This window comes from Felis catus, chromosome D3, assembly GCF_018350175.1.
Source record: "Felis catus isolate Fca126 chromosome D3, F.catus_Fca126_mat1.0, whole genome shotgun sequence".
Taxonomy (NCBI): Eukaryota; Metazoa; Chordata; class Mammalia; order Carnivora; family Felidae; genus Felis; species Felis catus.
In genome coordinates, this window is record NC_058379.1 from 25177016 (window position 1) to 25195335 (window position 18320).

The 18320-nt window shown below is 54.6% G+C and overlaps 1 long non-coding RNA gene across 2 annotated transcripts; it reads right to left on the reverse strand.

Moving 5' to 3' along the window:
* Window positions 1–1365: 1365 nt before the first annotated feature.
* LOC109493289 lies at window positions 1366–9834 on the reverse strand. Of its 2 annotated transcripts, XR_002147436.3 has the most exons (3): window positions 9443–9831; window positions 5034–5354; window positions 1366–3950 (listed from the first exon to the last, which is right to left on the reverse strand). It is a non-coding gene; the product is annotated as an uncharacterized LOC109493289 (long non-coding RNA). The 2 variants fall into 2 exon arrangements; XR_006588111.1 differs by lacking the exon at window positions 1366–3950 and having other exon boundaries at window positions 5096–5354; window positions 9443–9834.
* Between the last annotated feature and the right edge of the window lie 8486 nt (window positions 9835–18320).

An 18320-nucleotide genomic window follows, 5' to 3' on the forward strand; every position in this document is an offset into this window, starting at 1 on the left:
GGTGACATTTTCCTGGTGGTTTACAGGAGATTTTACTGTCCTGTAAGGGACACCTCTTAGAAATATGTTTTCTTTCTTGCTTTTCTGTAAACAGAACATCCATTCTCTCCCACTCTTGCATTTTTTTTTTTTAAGAATTAATTGCCCTTTTTATGGCTTTGGTGTGTTTGTACTTGTGAGAGCCCTGGCACCCTTAATCACAACAACAACATTCTCTATGAACAGAGAAAATTTGAACAGTCATTAAGCACCAGCGAATGTGGAGCGTATTAATGGGCAAACAGTAAGTCGGGGAAGAGGAAAATGTTTTTCTCTCACAAAGTACATACGAAAAGTTGATCCAAACCAACGCGCTGCCATAAATCTGTTAATTCTGGCAAATTACCGGGAGGTTTCAGGGGCGGCAGGAGACAGGCAGGCAGAGGGTGGCCGGAAGCTGCCCACCGGCTTCAGAAGGGGGTCGCGGCACCTACAAGGAGCCTGCAGCTCGGCTCTGGGCCCGGAGACCGGCTGCTGTTTGCAGGAGCTTCTCGGGTCCAGGAACCCGTGTGGCCCTTTCTAGCTAGCGGAGGGCCACAGCCCGTTAAGACTGGACCCTGATGCTGGGATGAGGCGGAGGTCCAGACCTGGGGCGGCTGCGGCCCCACAGCGGGCCCCAGGGCTCTTGGAGCTCCAATCGCATTTGGGGTCTTCCCTGGGCCCCTCCCAGGGCGCCCCGCTCATCCCTCCCCTCCCCCACACCCAGCCCCAGTCTGCTTTGGGCCTGTCTCCTTTGGAGGGGACCACGTAATGCTCTATCTGTCCTGGGAGTGAATTGTGTTCAGGGCTGGGGGGCAGGGGGTTGAGTGTGGGCCGCGTGTAGCGAGTGTGTGTGTGTGCATGTAAGTGTGCGTGCGTGTGCGTCTATATGAGTGTGCTTGGGTGCATGCACGTGAGTGTGCCTGTGGGTGCATGTGTGCACGTGAGTGTGTGTGCATGTGTGTGCGTGTGGGTGCTAACCTGGGTGCCGCTGTGTTAGAGGGGGTGTTTGGGGGGTCTGCTGGTGTCACTCAAGGCTCTGGATAACAAAGAACATTTTTTCTTCTCCGTGGAAACAGAACCCAGCTTTCCAGAGGCAGGTTCTTGCCCTCTCCATCTCGCCCCGCCCCTTCCCTGCCCCCCTGTCCTCCCCGCCTCCTCCTCTGTCTCCTTCGGAATGTTTTCTTCCTGTGATGTTCTTTTTTCTCATCTGAGGGTGTCCCCCTCCGAGTCTTCAAATCGTCTTCACGGTTTTTTTTCTACTTTCCATTCATATTTCTGTGTCTCGCCATCCTGCTCCTCCTCTCCCCTCTCCTCCCCCGCCCCCCCCCACCCTTGCCCCCAAACACACTGGTCTGGAGAGTCTGGAGTTGCCACACTGCCGATGTCCGCAGGAGCAGGAAGAAACCCAGACGCCTCTCCTCTGATCCAGCCTTAGTTCAGAGTCCACGGGGCTCGGAGGCGACAGCAGGCTGCGATCGGCCAAGCCCCCCTTTCGGCCCCGTCTCCCTGGGATGGGGCCCGGGGACCGGGGGCCGGCAGCAGGCTGGGCGCCTCTGCTGACCTCTTCCTTTCCCCGGCTGATAAAATCTGCTCGCTCCTGTCCGTCCCCCCACAGCCCGGCTGGGGTTTGCCCTGTGCTGCCTGCCAAGCGGGCTCCTGGGCCATGTGCTACAGCACGAATAGGTTAATGTGCTTACAGTAAATCCTGTCTTGGTCACACGCGGCAGGAAGGGGCCGCTTTGGTGAACCATCTATTACTGAGGCTGCTATTTCCAATGTGTTTCACATGATGATTCGGCCACGCTGCCACTTGGCACTTCTTCTGGGCTTGGAGGAATCGCTTCCCCAGAGGTGACCCTCGGCGGGAGATTGCATGTCGCTGCGTGAGGAATGGCCGCGGCGGGCGTGATGGGTAGGCTGTCTGCCTCCGCTGACCTCAATCGCTCTCCCTCGGCGCAGCTGCTGGGGCAGACGGGGGTTGACACAAAGTGCTTATAATTTCTGTTGGAAGGCGGTGGAATGATAATGGGGTGCTGGGCACCGAGCGGTTGGCCAAGGGGCTGGCCTGAGCAGGCTCGGAACCCCTGCCGGGAGCGGCCACCCTCATAGGGACCATCAGGTCTGGGGTTAACGGAAGGGAGGCCTGGGAGGAGAGGGGGCAAGGGGCAGGGGGCACGGGGGGGGGGGTGTCTGTGGATTCCAAAGCCCGGCCTTGAGGGCGTGGAAGCCGGCAGGCCAGGCAAAGAGTGACTGTCTGCTGAGCACCCCAGCACCGTTGCCGGGCTCTGTCACAAACATCCTCCCACCCAGTGGCCAGCGGCCCCGTCAACATGCTGCCCAGCTGGAGAGCAGAGGCAGCGTGGCCAGATGCTGACAAACACCGACCCCGCGCTCACGTGCCAGCACAGTACTCCCTAGCCCCGTGGCCCTGCGCACGTGATGGGACCACACTCGTGTCTCAGTTTCCCCGTCTGCAAGGTGGGGTGGGATCCATGTCCTCCCGTGGGGTCATTTTGAGCAGCCGGGGACGCAAGGTCATAAAGGACATATGGCAGGGCCGAGCGCAGAGCAAGCTCTTCGGAAGTATTATTAGGATCGCTGTCTTCGATGGTGTCCGTGACTGCATCAGGCAGACTGCCATTGGACGAGGCGCAAAGACATGAAGAAGCCTGTTGCCAGGTGTAAAAGCTCTCAGGAGTTGCAACCAGGTGTAGAAATCAGCTCTTTCGTAGTCTAACTCACCTCCCCGGGGACGGTCCTTCTGAGGTTGATCTCCCTCCCTCCTTCCCTCTCTCCCTCCCTCCTCCCTTTTCCCCCGTTCCCTTCCTTTCCATTAACTGTTAATTTTCCCTTTCAATCATGAGACACACCAGGGACTCGGTCGCGTAAAAGCCACCGGAGGGTAAGTGTGATCACTTTGGAGGACACGGCAGACAGGGTGAAGATGGCCGCTCTTGGCACGACCCTGTGATGGAGCGGGTACTCAATGACGACCGCGCTGTCAGCGGTCCTGGGTTCAGAAGTCTCCCTGAGCAGACCACTTCTGCCTCTGGGCCTCAGTTCCTCCCTCAAAATATGCCGGATCAGGTACCTAGGAGCCGGGTCCTCCTGGCCCCAATCCCGCCTCGACTCGGCGACGGCAGAGTGACCACGGGCAAGTCACATCCTCCACCTCCCCGCAGCTTCTGGGTTTGCATCTGCAGAGTCTGAGGCTTAGAGGAGGAGAAGGATGCTCTCTGGGATGCAGAGGGGCTGGTGCATCCTGACCTGACCTTGCTTTGCGGAGCTGGGCTGACTGTATCCCGCACCTGCGAGCACTAGGCTGAACTAGGCTATACTTAAACAAAAAAAGGAGCTACAGGTATGACTATGCATACTGAAAATAGTTAAGCTCTGCAGAGTGTACTGGGGAGGGGTCTGATAGGATGGTTATGCTATTTTATGCTACTTTACGAGATTTCCTTTCTGCTATCCTTCTTGCATTAAAAACATTTTTTTAATGTTTATTTTTGAGAGAGAGAGGGAGACGGAGCACGAGGAGGGGAGGGGCAGAGAGAGAGGGAGGCACAGAATCTGAAGCAGGATCCAAGCTCCGAGCTGTCAGCACAGAGCCCGACGCGGGGCCGGAACCCTCGAACCGTGAGATTGCCACAAACCGGCTGAGCCACCCAGGCGTCCCATTCCTCTCGAGGTTTTATATCAGGATACTTTCTATCTTGTAGGCACCTTGTCTTTTGCTTTTCGGTTGAGTGCAGGCACGAGCGTAGGGATGGGGTTGGGGGAGCTGGGTTGTGTGGTCTTCAGTTGGGCTCATTCTGTCTCTGGGCAGGTGTTCACTCGTGGGTGACCTGAGCACCCCTGCAAGCTGATCAGGACTGTGGTCGTGGGAGGTTGGTAGCACTCCGAGGTCTGGAAGGCTGGGCTGTGTCCTAGAGTACGCGCACAAAATAACGGGCTGTCTTGTCTCACGTGTCCATGCCGAGACCTAGGAGTCCAACTCCCAAACCGCATGGACAGAAAGGGCAGCCCTTCTCAGACACCCAAACCTGACATCAGGCTCCTGCTTGAAAGCCATCTGAGCTTGAATCTCCCCGGAAGCAGACTTGGAGATAGAGATGCAAAGGGAAGAAGTATTTGCAGAGGGGAATCCTAGGATGCCCCCAACAGGGGAGTGGGGAATGCTATAAAGCCAGTTATTGAGGGTGTTTAATCTAGATTAATCTAGATTAGTCTAAATTAATCTAATTTCTAGAGAAATTCTAGAAAACACCGTCAAACACAAACTTCAGCACCATCCAGGGTGCGAGGAGTGAGGGAACTGAGGTATTGATACACTGTCTCGCTACAGTCAGTGGGTGAGGGCCACTCTCCATTGGGGCTGGTGAATTCCCTGGGACTTCTAGCCTACCCTGTGGATCTCTAGACTATTCCCTAAGACTTAAAGAGACCTGCAGCGAAGCACCCTGCATCAATGAGATTTGAGGGAGGCAGGCAGGTTCTGCCAGAGATATTAAACAAACCTGCCTCGGTCTGGGTATCCTTTGCTCATAGAACTTTCCGTATTTGTCTAGGCGGTGTTAATGGTTCTCCCCACGCTTGTATGCAAACTGCCTCCAGTGGGATGCTTCCTACAGCCATGTTTTACTGTCTGTTTCTTTGTCCATTTGCCCCCATCCTGTGCTCCAGCTGTGAGCTCCACGAGACAGGGCTGCGCCTCATCCAACTCTGAGTTCCCAGAATAAATGCTCAACATTAAAAAAATAGATGAGTCTGTGGAGATGGGGCAGGCAGAGGAGAGAGAGCGAGCGCACTAATGGTATGAGGACAGACCAGCAAGGAGAGGCACCAAAGCCCTTGTAGGCAGCAGACATCTTGGGCTGCCAATATGAGGACACTCTTGTCTGGACTCGCCCCAGTTCTGACCATCAGCATCCCCACCCAGGCGCAATTTCAGGAACAGGAGAAGGGGAAATCGCAGCCGCACCCTTAATAAACTTGAGGCCTTTGCTCACTGTGAATGGGAACAGATGAATCTGAGATCATCCTTGGCAAGGAATGCCGGGAAGCAGAATGCTCCTTTTTGGATCTTGACGGCCGAATCTCGACAGAGCTTCTGGCTTTATTTCCAACCTGTTGACACCTGTAATAACCGTGAAGAGTTTGAGATCATCCGCTGGGCCCTGATGCTCATAGGTGGTCCTGGGTCACTGGGAGGGAGGCGGCGATGGGTAATCTCGTACGCAGGACTCGGCCGAGGTGAGCGTTTTCCGTGACAGCGTCTCGGCTGGGATGCCCAGAAGATGGGAGGTGACCACTTCCTGTTTCAACACTTCCTGTTGAGAAATACACAGGAAGGGGAGAGAAGTGGGCAGGGAAGCCACTTTTTTTTCAGAGCGGGGGTGGCTCCTAGATGCCAAACGCCTATGTGAGTAGGAGAATGCCCGTGTGGACCTCTTAGCAGGGGCGCTAGCTGCTCGAAGTGGGAGCACACAGGCGATCTAAGCCACAGGCGAGGCTTCCAACCAACCCATGAAGAAAAGAAGGCTCAGGCAGGCAGGGAAAAGAGGCTGTTACTGAAAGGTCAAAGCTTTTCCTCATTTTGACAGCCCTCGCTTTTGTCTGTATCATCTAGGAAATTCCATGGGAAGACCGTAAACTCCTTGGGTGCACAATCACACCTTTGACTTTTCATTTGGATGCCCAGTACCTGGGTCAGTGCTAGTCTCCTTGCAGAGACACTCTGCGTGCCGAACACACGACCAGTTGGGGGAATGAATGAATGAATGAATCAATGAGTGCATAGCCAGGAAAACCAACATACCTTCCCTATCCCCGGCGAGGTCAGTGGCTCCCAAACCTGTATAGACGTCAGAATCTCTTGGAAAGCTGGGCCCGCCCCAGGAATGTTTGATTCAGCAGGTCTGGGCTGGGGGCCCTGGGCAACTTCCATTTCTAACAAGGTGATGCTGACGCTGCTGGCCCCGGGGATCCTTACTTTGGGAACCCCTGCTCAGGCAGCCGCTGGTTCTCAATCTTGGTTGTGCGCTGGAACCCCTTGCAGTCATTTTTACAACTGTCTTGGCTCCCCAGGATCCTTTCCGTCCAAGAGATTGTCACGTACTTGAGCTGAGGCGTGGCCAGGCTTTGGGGTGTTTAAGAGCTCTCCATGGACTTTGAGTGCACAGCATTGATGGAACACCTCTTCCTGTCGTGGTACCTTCCCTTGACTTCCTTGGCGGCTTTAACGAGTTGGTTGGAGGCCTCACATGCGGGTTAGCTCACCTGGGGACCCCCAGTTTCGTGTCCCCTTGCCCCCCCCCCAAAGCCCACTCCCCTGCTATGCCCTGTGGCTCTTCTGGGTGGCAGTTCCCAGGCTGTCGGTTCCCCGAGTCGCCAGCCCAGCCCTCGTCCGCCTCGTGCGCTGCGGTGTCTATTAAGAGCAGATGCTAAACCATTTCCAACAGGCCTTGAAGCTAATGTACCGCCGGATGGATTCGGAAGGGCCTATTTCTTTGCGTGCCGAGAAAGAGAGTGAATTAATGCTTGATGAAAACCTCCAGAGAACCCGAGTCAGGGCTGGGGGGAACTTGGTGGCTAAATCAACAGTTATAAACTCGCCCAGTCATTTTTCATTATTTGGTACATTGGAAAGATATTTTCCTTTTCAAATGCAGTTGGAAATCCGTTTGGTCAAAAGTCGGTCGGAAACCTCATCACGGTTGCCCCTGAAAACTCGCAGCCTCTGTCAGGGGACGGAAGAAAAATGGCCCAGGTCCCCAGCGGATGTGGAGGCAGCAGGGCCACGAAGGGGCTGCCTTGGGGCGGGGGGTGCGCGATTTTTCAGATGCGTTGCCCCCGAGTCCAAGCTTTGACAAGGGCCTGAGTATACGGTGGCTGACGCTGTGGATGTGGCAGGTGAAGTCACGTGTCTCCTCTGTTTGTCTTTTTAATTTTTAAAACATGCTTTTATTTATTCTTTAGAGAGACAGAGCATGAGTGGGCGAGGGGCAGAGAGAGAGGGAGACACAGAATGGGAAGCAGGCTCCAGGCTCTGAGCTGTCAGCACAGAGCCCGACGCGGGGCTCGAACTCACGGACCGCGAGACCATGACCTGAGCCGAAGTCGGACGCTCAACCGACTGAGCCACCCAGGCGCCCCTTTGTCTCCTCTGGTTTTAAGGCCAGAATGAATCTGAGTTCCACCTGCTCTGACCTCATGGGGACCTTTTGTTAGCCAAGGGGCGAGCGGAGCGCCAAGGACAGGATCCCTGTCCAGGGCAGAGCTTCAACTGGCGGTTCTCTTCCCAACAGCCACAGGAAGAGGGAAAACCCTGGACAGGGCAATGGACTGTGGTCTGAGCTGTGATGGCCCTGCCCGCTCCAGGCTGTGTCCTCAGGTAAGACACTGGTCTCTCTGAGCCTTAGTTTCCCACTTTTATGCAAATGAAAGGAATGGGGCTGTGGTGAGGAGACCCTGAGAACATAGGGTGCAGGTCCCTGGCACCTGCCCCAGCATGGAACAGGAGCCTAAGTCAGGAAAGGTTATATTATTGAGGGCCAGAGACAGGAAAAAGGGAGGAGAGAGAGAGAGAGAGAGACAGACAGAGAGAGAAAGAGAGATATTGAGAGGGAGCATAGGAATGAAAAGCATGAGTTGCACAGAGAGACCCAGAGGAGAGAGGAAATGATGATCTTAGGACCAGCATACTTTTGTGACATCTGAGATCTCCAGGGCCCAAAGCTCTGAGTCATCCAAAAGGTTGGTTTCAAAGGAGATTCCAAAAGGGAGCTGCCTTCCCTGCCAGCTGGGGTGGGGTCAGCTTCCCCACTCAAGGCTGCCAGGGCCCCCTCTCAGTGAAGAGAGAGAAGACTGTCTCAGACTCCAGCCCCAGAGGGCACAATGGGTTCAGGATGAGAGGGCTGAGGAACACGGGCTGCTTCTTGCCACAGCAGACACAGCCCTTACGGCACTTCTGGAAGAGAGAACCTCTTCTTCCAGTGGACCTCGCCCTGCCCCAGGGCCTATGGCTCTGCAAAGCCTTTATGCAGTCACCAACCTGGTTAGCTGTACTTGGCGTCCATTGCCCCTTCCTTCTTTTTATTCATTCCTTCAAAGCCATGAATGAAACAGCCTCCTAATTTATCTCTTTGTCTGCATGCATAGCTCCCTCTAACCCTCGTTGGCATTCTTAACATACCATTCGTGAATGGGAGGGCCCAGGAAGCCCTCCTTCCTGATGACATTTCCCATCACTGTTGGGATGAAGACACAACTACTTTCCAAGGACTAGAGACGCCTGTATGGTCCAGGCCCTGTCTGCTGCTCCTACCTTGCCCCACATCAGTTACCCCTCCATATCTGGGATCCAGTTACACTGTCCTTTTAACGGGCTTCTCTTGCCCCAGGGCCTTTGCACGTGTCATCCTGGCTACCTGGAACATTCTAGCTGTGCCCATCTCCGGGTTCATTTGTCCTACTTTAGGTCTCAGTTCCACGTCACTTCCTCAGGTAGGCATGTCCTGATTCCCAGCTATGTGAAATGCCCTGTCCTGACACCAGGTTCCTGTTTCTTACCCAACAATAATCAAAATAGGGTCGACCTCCACCCACCCCCCACCAGACTGTGAGCCCCAAGGCACAGGGCGTATCCATTCAGCTCACTGGAGCTCAGCCACAGGAGCCTCAGGACCCCCGGAGACTGGTCTGAGTGTGGGGCTGGATTTGTATATCCCTGCATCAGGCACTGGGAAGGCCTTGGGGTGGACGTCAAAACTGGGCATGGAGACCAGATCTAAGGAAGCAATGGAACATGGTCAGGCAGAGCGGCCAGCAATGTGGGTGACCTTGGGCAAGCCTCTCCACATAGCTGGGCCTCAGTTTCCCCATCTAGAACATGGGAACACCACCTTTCTTGAGAGTTTGAGTCCGGGGTCTGTCTCAAGCCCGGTTCCGGTTGGCATGGCTGGAGCGCAAAGGATCAGGGTGGAGGGAGAGAGGGGCACCAAGGTAGAGCAGTGGGGCCACCTGGCCAACCTGTTAGGCTTCCAGCCCCAGGAGAACTTGACCCCCCAAGTCAAGGACAACGCCACCAGTGGAGAAATGGCAGCTTCTGTTGGCTCGCACACAACCTAGCACTGGCCATGCTATATCTCACCGACTCCCTGCCAAGTTCAGGAGGTGCAGGCCATTGAACCCATTTCACAGATGAGGAAACTGAGGCTCAGACCCACGACCTGACTTACCGGCCTCAGCACGCACCACGATCCGCTGTCGCCTTGAGGACTCGGCCCCTGTGGTCCCTCTCCTGGCTGACGTCTACTAAGCAGTCACGATGTGACTGAAAAGCTGAACTCATCCAGACCTCCCCGAGACCCCAGCCCCTGTCGGGGCCTCCCCTGGGCTCCAGGGTCTTCAGACTCACCTGATGGATGCTGGTAGTACATCCTACAAAGGTCCCTTTGATGCCTGTCACCCACATCAGCCTGGAGCCCTGGAGAGCAGCCTGGGTCTCAGCCAGACGGGTCCAAGGCCAGCGAGGTACCTGGCCCACTGGTGAGGGCTCTCTGTAAACATCCTACACAGACTGGTGGCTGAGTTTTTGCTCAACAAATATTCATGACGCCCAAAATAAGCTATGCCACGCTGGACAGAGCCCCTGCCCTCTGGAAGCAGGACAGACCTTCACATGCCGGGGCTCTCACGCGGCAGAGTCCGGCTCAGACCCCAGGCTCTTCCTCGGCCCAAATTTCAGCCAAAGCCAAATCTCAGAAAAAAACAACTCCGTCCTCCGGGCATTCTGGCCCAAATGCTGACTCACACCCCTTCTCTAGGGGAGGAGCCTTCCGTGACTCTCCCAGCTTCTGGTGGGAAGCTGCTTCTGCCTCCAGTGGCCCCTGCCTCTCCTCTGTGCCTGTGGGTCCTTATCTTTTACGGGCTCCACTCTTGGGATTTTGGACCCACCTTCATCCAGTTTGACCTCACCTTAACTGAATTACACCCGCAAAGGCCCTATTTTTGAGGGAAGCCACATTCTGAGGTTTCTGGTAAACGTGACTTTTGCAGGGGCCGCTGTTCAACCCACTACCGTAAGGATTCACTCTAGGGGCGCCTGGGTGGCTCAGCCGGTTACACATCCGACTTTTGATTTCGGCTCAGGTCATGATCTGACCGTTTGTGGGTTCGAGCCCCACATCGGGCTCTGCTCTGACAGCACAAAGCCTGCTCGGGATCCTCTCTCTCCCTCTCTCTCTGCCCCTCCCCTGCTTGTGCTCTCTCTCAAAATAAATAAATCAACTTTAAAAAAGGATACATTCTAAGGGTAAGCCAGCCAGCTCCTAAAGTCAAGCCTTCTAGATTTTATCTCCCAATGACCTAATAGTTATAAATATATATAAATAGCTGTGTGTGTGTGTGTATTTCAATCAATCTTTAAAATAACTCCTTAGTTGGCATACCAATCCCATTATATACATGAGAAAACAGAGGGCTACACAGTGACACGCCCAAGGTCAGCCTGCTGACAGATGCCTCCCAGGGTCGGTCAGCACAGGCATTCAGGCAATGGCCGAGTCTTACCACCTGGACGAGGCAGGCAGGGCCTTTCCGTGGCCTGTGGCCCACAGAAGCCTAGCACCGTCTTGATGAAGGGAGCGGGGATCAACGTCAGGGGCGCGGAGCCGTGGGGAGGGGGCGTCACCGCCCAGTGGGCTCGCTGCCCCGCCAGACCGCCCTCCCAGGCACATCGCTGCCTCGGCCAGGCGTAGGCAGCCCGCAAGTAAACAGTGTCTGAAACCTATTCTCATTAGGCTAATTTACGAATAAATTACCATATTCAATGGCCTTATTTTTACTGCTCGTTAACAGGCCCATGATAGGATGATAATTACGGGATTTTAAGTGGCTAATGGCAGCTGGGGCGTCAAAAGCAGTTTTTACGAATCTGTTTATGGCAGCGAAGGTGACAGGAGGGGAGGGACATTGAAATGTTGAAATCACACTTTGGGAAAAAAAGCTTTAATTGTTGAGTATTTATTAGAGAGGAGGGAAGGCTGTAATTTAAAAAATGAAACTCTGAAAAACAAAGGAAATTAATTAGGCTTCCCCCCTCCCCCCCCCCCCCCCCGGGCGCTGTGACCTTCAGGGAGTGGGCGAGGGGCAGGGGCTGGATCCCGGGAGAGAGGTGCCAAGTTCAGGGGCGAACGTGGGGCTCGTCCTCTCTGCTTGGCTGCTGCTGAGGAATCTCGAGGCCTGTGAACTTCCTGGAAGTCTGTCCGTCCCTGCCTGGGCGCAGAGGCCCCTCTGGGGGCCCGGGGAAAGGGGAGGGGCTGGCACCCCCCACACCGCGACAGTGTCCGCCACCTGATCCAGTCTTTCGTCCTGATGGCCATTATCGTCAGACTTTATCTGTTGCAGTTGCCCTGGTATGTTTTACGGACATTACTTCATCCAACCCTTGCAATAATGTTAAAAGCTAGCAATTATTCCTAACGTACCCTGAGCTCTCCCGGTACGCTTTCCATGTAATCGCACGCTTAAATGTCACAACAGGTGAGCCCACGGGATTGGCACCATCATTATTATCATCGTCCTTTTATAGACGAGGACACCGAGGTGCAGGGAGGTCAAGTAACCTGTGTGAAGTCACACAGCCAAGGCTTGGGCCTGCACCGCTTCCTCTGTTACCTCCCTCTCGTGGAACCCACAGCCAGCCGGGGGCGGATCGTGAAGCTCGGAGAGGGCCCGCCGCCTGCCAGGGGTCATCACACAGCCCCAAACTGGCAGCTGGTTTGGCCTGAACGGGACTCCCGATCCCGGAGGCGGGAAAAGGCAGCCCAGGGTTCCGGCCTTGCCAGCCTGCGTCTAGCACGAGCCATCGAGGGTCCGTGCGTCCCGCTCCACAGGTGCCTCCCGTGGGTCCCTTCCTCTTCCTGCCCGCCCGCCCGCCCTCCTCCTGACCATCCCTGGTCCTGATCCCCTTGCCACGGGCCTATCCATCCTCCTCCTCTGGTTTAGTATGCAGCCCTCGGAAAACAAACACGCAGCAGCCTGACAGTGGGAATAAATATCGTGGCGATGTTGATTAGCATTTGATCCCAGCTGGGTCTCTGGAAGCTGAAGTACTGGAATGTCTTGGCAGTTTTTAATGCTGAATAATTTGATTAGATCAGTGACTGAGCCTGCTGCTCCTGGTGAGATAAACCCTCCCCACATTACAGGGGAGAGAGGCAGGGGGGACGGGGAGGGCTTCGGAGCCCCCCCCCCCACCTGGCTCCTCCGCAGCCCCCTCGGGCTGCCTGCTCTGCTCTCTCTCTCCACCCTTATCTCTCCAATTTCTCCCCTCTCTCCACTTCTTCCCTCAGCTTCCTCCCCCTCCTCCCTCTTCTCTTTTCCTTCCTCCTCCCCTCCTCCCTCTCTGTCCTCCCTCCTCTCCCTCCTTCCCCTTTCTTCCACCCTCTTCCTTCCTCCTCCTTCCCCCTCCTCTTCCTTTTCCCTCCTCCCCCTCCTCCTTCTTCCCCCTCCTCCCCTTCCTCCTCTTTCTTCTTCTTCTCCTTCTCTTCCTCTACTCTTCCCCTCCTCTCCTTCCTCCCCTTTTTTCTTCCCTCCTCCTCCCCTTCCTTCTTTCTTCTTCTCTTCCTCCTCCTCCCCTCCTCCACCCCTTCTCCTCCCCCTCCTCTTCTCCCTCCTCCTTCCTCCTTTCCCTCCTCCTCCTTCTCTCCTGGTCATACATGCCTCCCTTCTTATTTCTTTTTCCTTACCTCCCTTATCCACCCCCCCCCCCCACATTCTCAGTTCCTTATTTGGTCCTCCCTCCTCTTCCTCACTCTCACCCCTGCCCCCATTTTCCCCTCCCTGCCTCCCTCCAGCTCTTGGACCCTCTCCTCCTCCCCACCCCCTGCCTCCATTGCCCCCCCCTCCTGTCCTGCAGCCTTAAATACATCATTTAATCTACTCCACAATTTCAATTTCACACCATTGTCAGCTTGGATGTCTGACGAGGTGGTGAAGACCCCATAGGCAGCGGGCAGGGGTGACAGGCCACCAGGCTTCCTCCCCCCACCCTCCTTTGAGCAGCTCCCAGCCCAGCCTGGGAGGGATTCCAGAGGGTTCTGTCTCCTCACGGCAACTGTCAGTCAGCCATGGAGATGTTTCTCTTGTCATCAGTGTGAAATTACCAGAGTGGCCTCATTATCCGCTTACTCCAAATTTGGAGGCAATATTTCTGTTTGATGGATAATAATCCCCCCTTCAAACAAAAATAACATCTCCTAGGTAGGGGAGGAGTCCGGGAAAGGAAGGTGACAGCTGGGGACAACCCAAGACGAAATGAATTACCTGGGTGTTTTGATCGAGACATAGATATGCAAAGTCCTTCGCTGACCTGACCTAACACAGAGCCTACCTTTCCTGAAAACTATTTAATTTTTTTTTTCCAGCTGGATCCGGGGGCAGGACCTTAAATACGCATTTCTTCCTCCGTCCCCATGTCCTTAATCTTACCTGAACCTCATTAGAGGTGTCGTTGCCATAACAAAAAAGTAATCGGATGAAATGGACAGGAAGGAGTACCAAAGCCTTAGGTTTATGCAGATTCAATTACCAGCGCTTCCCTCGGGCCCCAAAGGGGGTGTTGTCTGAACCCCATTAGCGATGGGGGACGTGGCCTGTTCTCACCAGTGGCATTGCAAAGCCACCTGACCCCCCTCTCCATCTGCCCCTGTCGTCACTGGAGAGTCAGTCCCCAGCTTTATTTATTTTTCTCAAATGGATCCAGAAATGGCTGGGGGAGCCACTTCCCAATAATTGAGCTCTGGCTTTGTCGGGAAAAGCCACACTCAGGGCTCCGAGTGTCCTCAGGCTGCTGTGGGCGGAATGAAGCCGAGATGAGTGTGTGTGTGTGTGTGTGTGTGTGTGTGTGTGTGTTTTAAAGAGAGAGAGACAGAGAGAGAGAGAGGGAACACTATACTGGGGAGAGGACACTTGAGACTAATCCCAGAGTAGGTTTTCTTACTACTGTGTGACCTTAACTAAACCAGCAGCCTCTCTGAGCCTGAATCCCTTCATCTGCAAAACAAAACCTACCACACCCTCCTTGTGAGAATGGTATCACTAGAGTCCTTATGGGTAAAGTGATACAAAGCCGGGGACCCCCTTCATGCCCCCTCCCACCCTGCTGTGAACTTGGTGTCATCTTATCCTGGCCACCTACTCTCCACACGGGGCCCCGCCAATCTGCAGCGTGAGCTTGGTTTTGCCTCTTCTCTTAGTCTGTTTTCCCCTTAGCAAATGATGCAAAACGGGGCTGCCCGGGATCACTTGCGGGGTGCTGGGGAGCCCCCAGTGAAATGCGCCCTGTGTTTCCAGCTCTTTGCTCCTCGCCCCCACTTCCAAACTCTAGCTTTCACCTCCAGGCACTGAAACCTTTCCCGGGGACGGTCTTTGCTAATGTAGCTTTCCAACTAGCTTTCCCGCTAAAAATAAAGTCGGTCTTGCATCTACAAGTTGAGGCGTGGTGTCTTTGAAGCCGGCTTCGTTGAAATTTGCATCTGTGTTGTGAATGGGTGTCCCGCACAAGACCCGGCGCATAGTAGGAACTCATTGAAACAATGAATGAATGAATGGACGAACGAATGAATGGATGGATGGACGCTCCTGGCTCCCTGTGTGAACGAATGAATGATGAACGAACGAGTGAAAGCCTCGCCATCCGCAAACCGCCGCCTGGTCGAGATTTCCGTGGGACCCAGCTTTGCCTTCCCCACCGTGGTATTCTGAAGTCCCGGAACGCAGGCGCCGACAAGAGCCTGGGAAGAAAGGGGTTTGATCTGCACGCCGCAAACACCTCTTGCAAAAAGAGGAATAAAAAAAAAAAAAAAAAGCCAGTTCCTTCTATGGGGGAAGTGAAGGCGTCACGGCATGTTAAATGTTTAGGAAGAAGGCGCCTGCTTGTTTTCCCTCCCGCCTTTTGCAGGCTGGAGGGGAGGTGCGGGGGGCGGCGGGGGGAGAGGTTCATTATTTTTCGGTGCTCTGAAGGCAGGTGAACGGGGGAAAAGCAAACTGCAGCCTGGCACCCTGTTCCGCGGCTTTGAAAAATGTAGCGCTCTCAAGGCAAGGGAAGGGTTTGATGCAATTTAAAACAGACAGACTCCCACACTCCTCAGATCCATACGTTCCCATTCAGATCTGGTTCCCCCTCCGAGGCAGCACTACGGGGGCTTTGCAGCCTGGCCTGGCTGTTCTGCTGACTCGAGGACCCCCGGCTCCCCATCCCCACCCCCGCCCCTGCCCCCGCCCCGCTGGGGGGGGGGTCAACCGGGCTGGGGCCAGCTGGGGGCACAGAGCAGTGACGCGGTGCCCTGGGGGGCCCCGCCGCGCGTGTGCAGTTGGGTCGTCGCTCTCGGGGGGGCAGGTAAGAAGCTGAAAACATAAATGCCAGGGAAGCAATAAAATGATGTACATATGCAGGCCGAGCTAAAGAGGTCTGGGAATGAAAATGCCCATCCCTTCCCTCTGTAATGGGGCCGGTCCGCCAGTGGCTTGGGTTTTCTTTACCAGGTTGTATCCCTCGTGTTACAAACAGGTGAGCGTGGCAAAGAGCCCGTTCTGGAACCGACGGAGTTTGGGAAACACTGGTTCATCTTCCCTCCCTCCCTCCAGCCCTCCCCCACCCTGCTTCATTCAACCGATAATTTTTAAACACCCAGGAAGCATGCAGTTGTTAAGACAGACCCTATCCTTGCCCTCACAGTGTTTACCTTCTAAAGGGGAAGCCCTCAAACCAGAAAAACAAATGAACAAGTAAGATATGTTCCTCTAGTGACAAATGCCACGGAGCGGGAAAACCCAAGGTTTGGAGCAGGGCGTGACAGGTGAAGGTCGGGGAGGACCACTTTAGGGAAGGTCTGGTGAGGCCCCGAGGCAGTGGTCCTGCGTGGGGAGGAGGAACCAGCCTTGCTTTAGGAAGTTGGAGCAGATTCAGTAAGGTTCTTGCCTGCAGGACTTGTCAGAGCCTTCAGTGCCTGGCAGCACCCAGTGTTCTGGACAGTGGGGAAACAGTGGTGTCTTTGGAAGCACTGTATTAAGGGAGCATCTGGAGGGCCTGTCTTGTATGGGATGCATGTGGGGACACCCCAGATGGGGGCTGGCAGCTTGGATCCCCTAAGAAGAATGTGGTGGCTGTCGCGTTTCCATGGCTTGGCCCTCGAGTCCCTGAGCAGAAGGCCGTCTCCCATGCAGCTGAGTGAGTCCCTTACATCACCCTGAAACTCTGACCTGCAGCCCAGCACCAGCAAGCCCTCCGTTTGCTCCTTCCCGGCCAGTTCTCATGATGCACTGACAGCGGAGCACCTGTAAACCCATTTTATTAACAAGACAACTGAGGCACCCCGGTCTCATGGACAGCCGGAGAATGAAGTCCCATCTCTCTCTTCCAGCTGGCATGCTCACCTGGCTTCACCCTGTGCCCCTCTCCCCCTGCTCAGTGTGCTTCCCCCGGGCCCATCCTCTTCTCCCTCCGGAACAGGACAAACTCCTTCTCACCCCCTCCTGGTACCATGTTATTTATCACGGCTTCACCTCCAACGTGACGGCCTCAGACAGACCCCCACCGGGCTCTGCGCCACCCCCCTGTGGTTTTCCATCACCTTGCCGGGTTTCTGTTTACCCGAGCACCGATCACCTTTGGCAGTCACCTTCCTGGGCATCTGTGCGGGCCGCGTCTGTTTGTCTGTGTCCCTCAACTGGGACGGGCGCTCCTGGGGAGCGGTGGTGGGCTCGGTGGCGTTAGCTTCTGGGGCGGTGTCCATCCGGCACGTGGCGGGGTGCCCTTGAGTCTCTGTGGACTTAAAAGAGGTTCAGAGAGGTTAAGGGCTTGCCCAAGATCTCCCCGCTGGGAAAGCTGCACCCCCAGCCTTCCCTGCTACACAGCACACACAGCCTGGATTCCTTGTTATGCGGATGGGAAAACCCAAGACCAAGACCGGGGGCAAGAGCACGCCCCCAAGCCCCCTGCAAGGTCTCAGGTGCTCTTTGGGACTGAGCCTTCTGCCTGCCAGCTGCCCTCCTCCATCACCAGAAACCTGATAAGCACTCCTCCGTCTGACTGCCTGAGCAGACCAGCCTTTGCGTCTGACAAGGAAGGCTCTGGAAACACCCCTCTAATTGCCAGGAGACCTCCAGGCAGGGATGGGGGGGCCGGACGTTGCATGGGCTTGCCTCAGTTTAGACACGCTCTCTCTGCCTCTCTGGGCCCATGAACAAGATCAGAATGGAAGGGGAAAAGACATCACTCTGCATCACTTCAGATCTCCAATCTCTCTGCCCCAGCCTTCCCCCTACCCATAGGATTGATTTTCTCTGATGGCGGGAGGCTCAGGTGGGCCTGTGGGAAGGAAGGGCTTGGGGTTGACAGGCAGGAGGCTCTGCTCAGGGTCTGGGAACTTTCCTAGTTGTTTTTTTTTCTCTTGCAGAATGGGGATCATGTTTCCTGCATGCAAAGGCTTACACTCTGCCTATGCTCTGACTCAGTGATATTACTTAACAGGGGTGGGGTGGTGGGAGAAAAGGAGCACGAATATGTACCACAAGGATGTGGCTACAAGGAGGTTTAACACAGCATTACTTACGTTAGGAGAAAACAGTTGGAAACAACCTAGCTGCCCAACACTCGGGGATTGGTTAGATACAATATGCATATGAATGGCACGGCACAAAACCATTTTGAGATTGGCTGTAGGAAACCATGGAATGACATGGACAGACGTTCTCCTTGTGTTGTGCCATGTTTTCCAAAGAGCTGGGTGCGCATCACGAAACCACAAACTATTTTTAGTTTCAAACAGACAGCACCTGTTCACCAAAGGAAACACCTTGAATGATGTAAGTTGAACTGTAAACTTTGGATATGTTGGGGGTGGGAATTGTACGTCATACAGATGTCCCACTTGTCTGTATTTTTGATGCTTCGCTTGTGTGGTCATACAACACAGAAGGAAAGTTCCATGACATTCTTACCTCACCATGGTTTTTTTTTTTTTTTTGAGAATCAGCATGAGTATGACACCCAAGGCATGGTGTTGCCTATGGATTTGATGAATTATATATATAGCAACTTTCTCAAGGTTAGAAACAAGGGTGTTCTAATTTTGAGAAAATTTTTCGATTGGGGGTATTTCTAAGCGGCAAACTCCTACATATCTCACGAGGCCCAGCTCACATTGCCCTTCTTCAGGGAAGACTTTCTACCCAGAATTCCTGGAGAGAAGGGAGTGGGCTCCTTCCTTTGTTTTCCCAAAGCATCAACT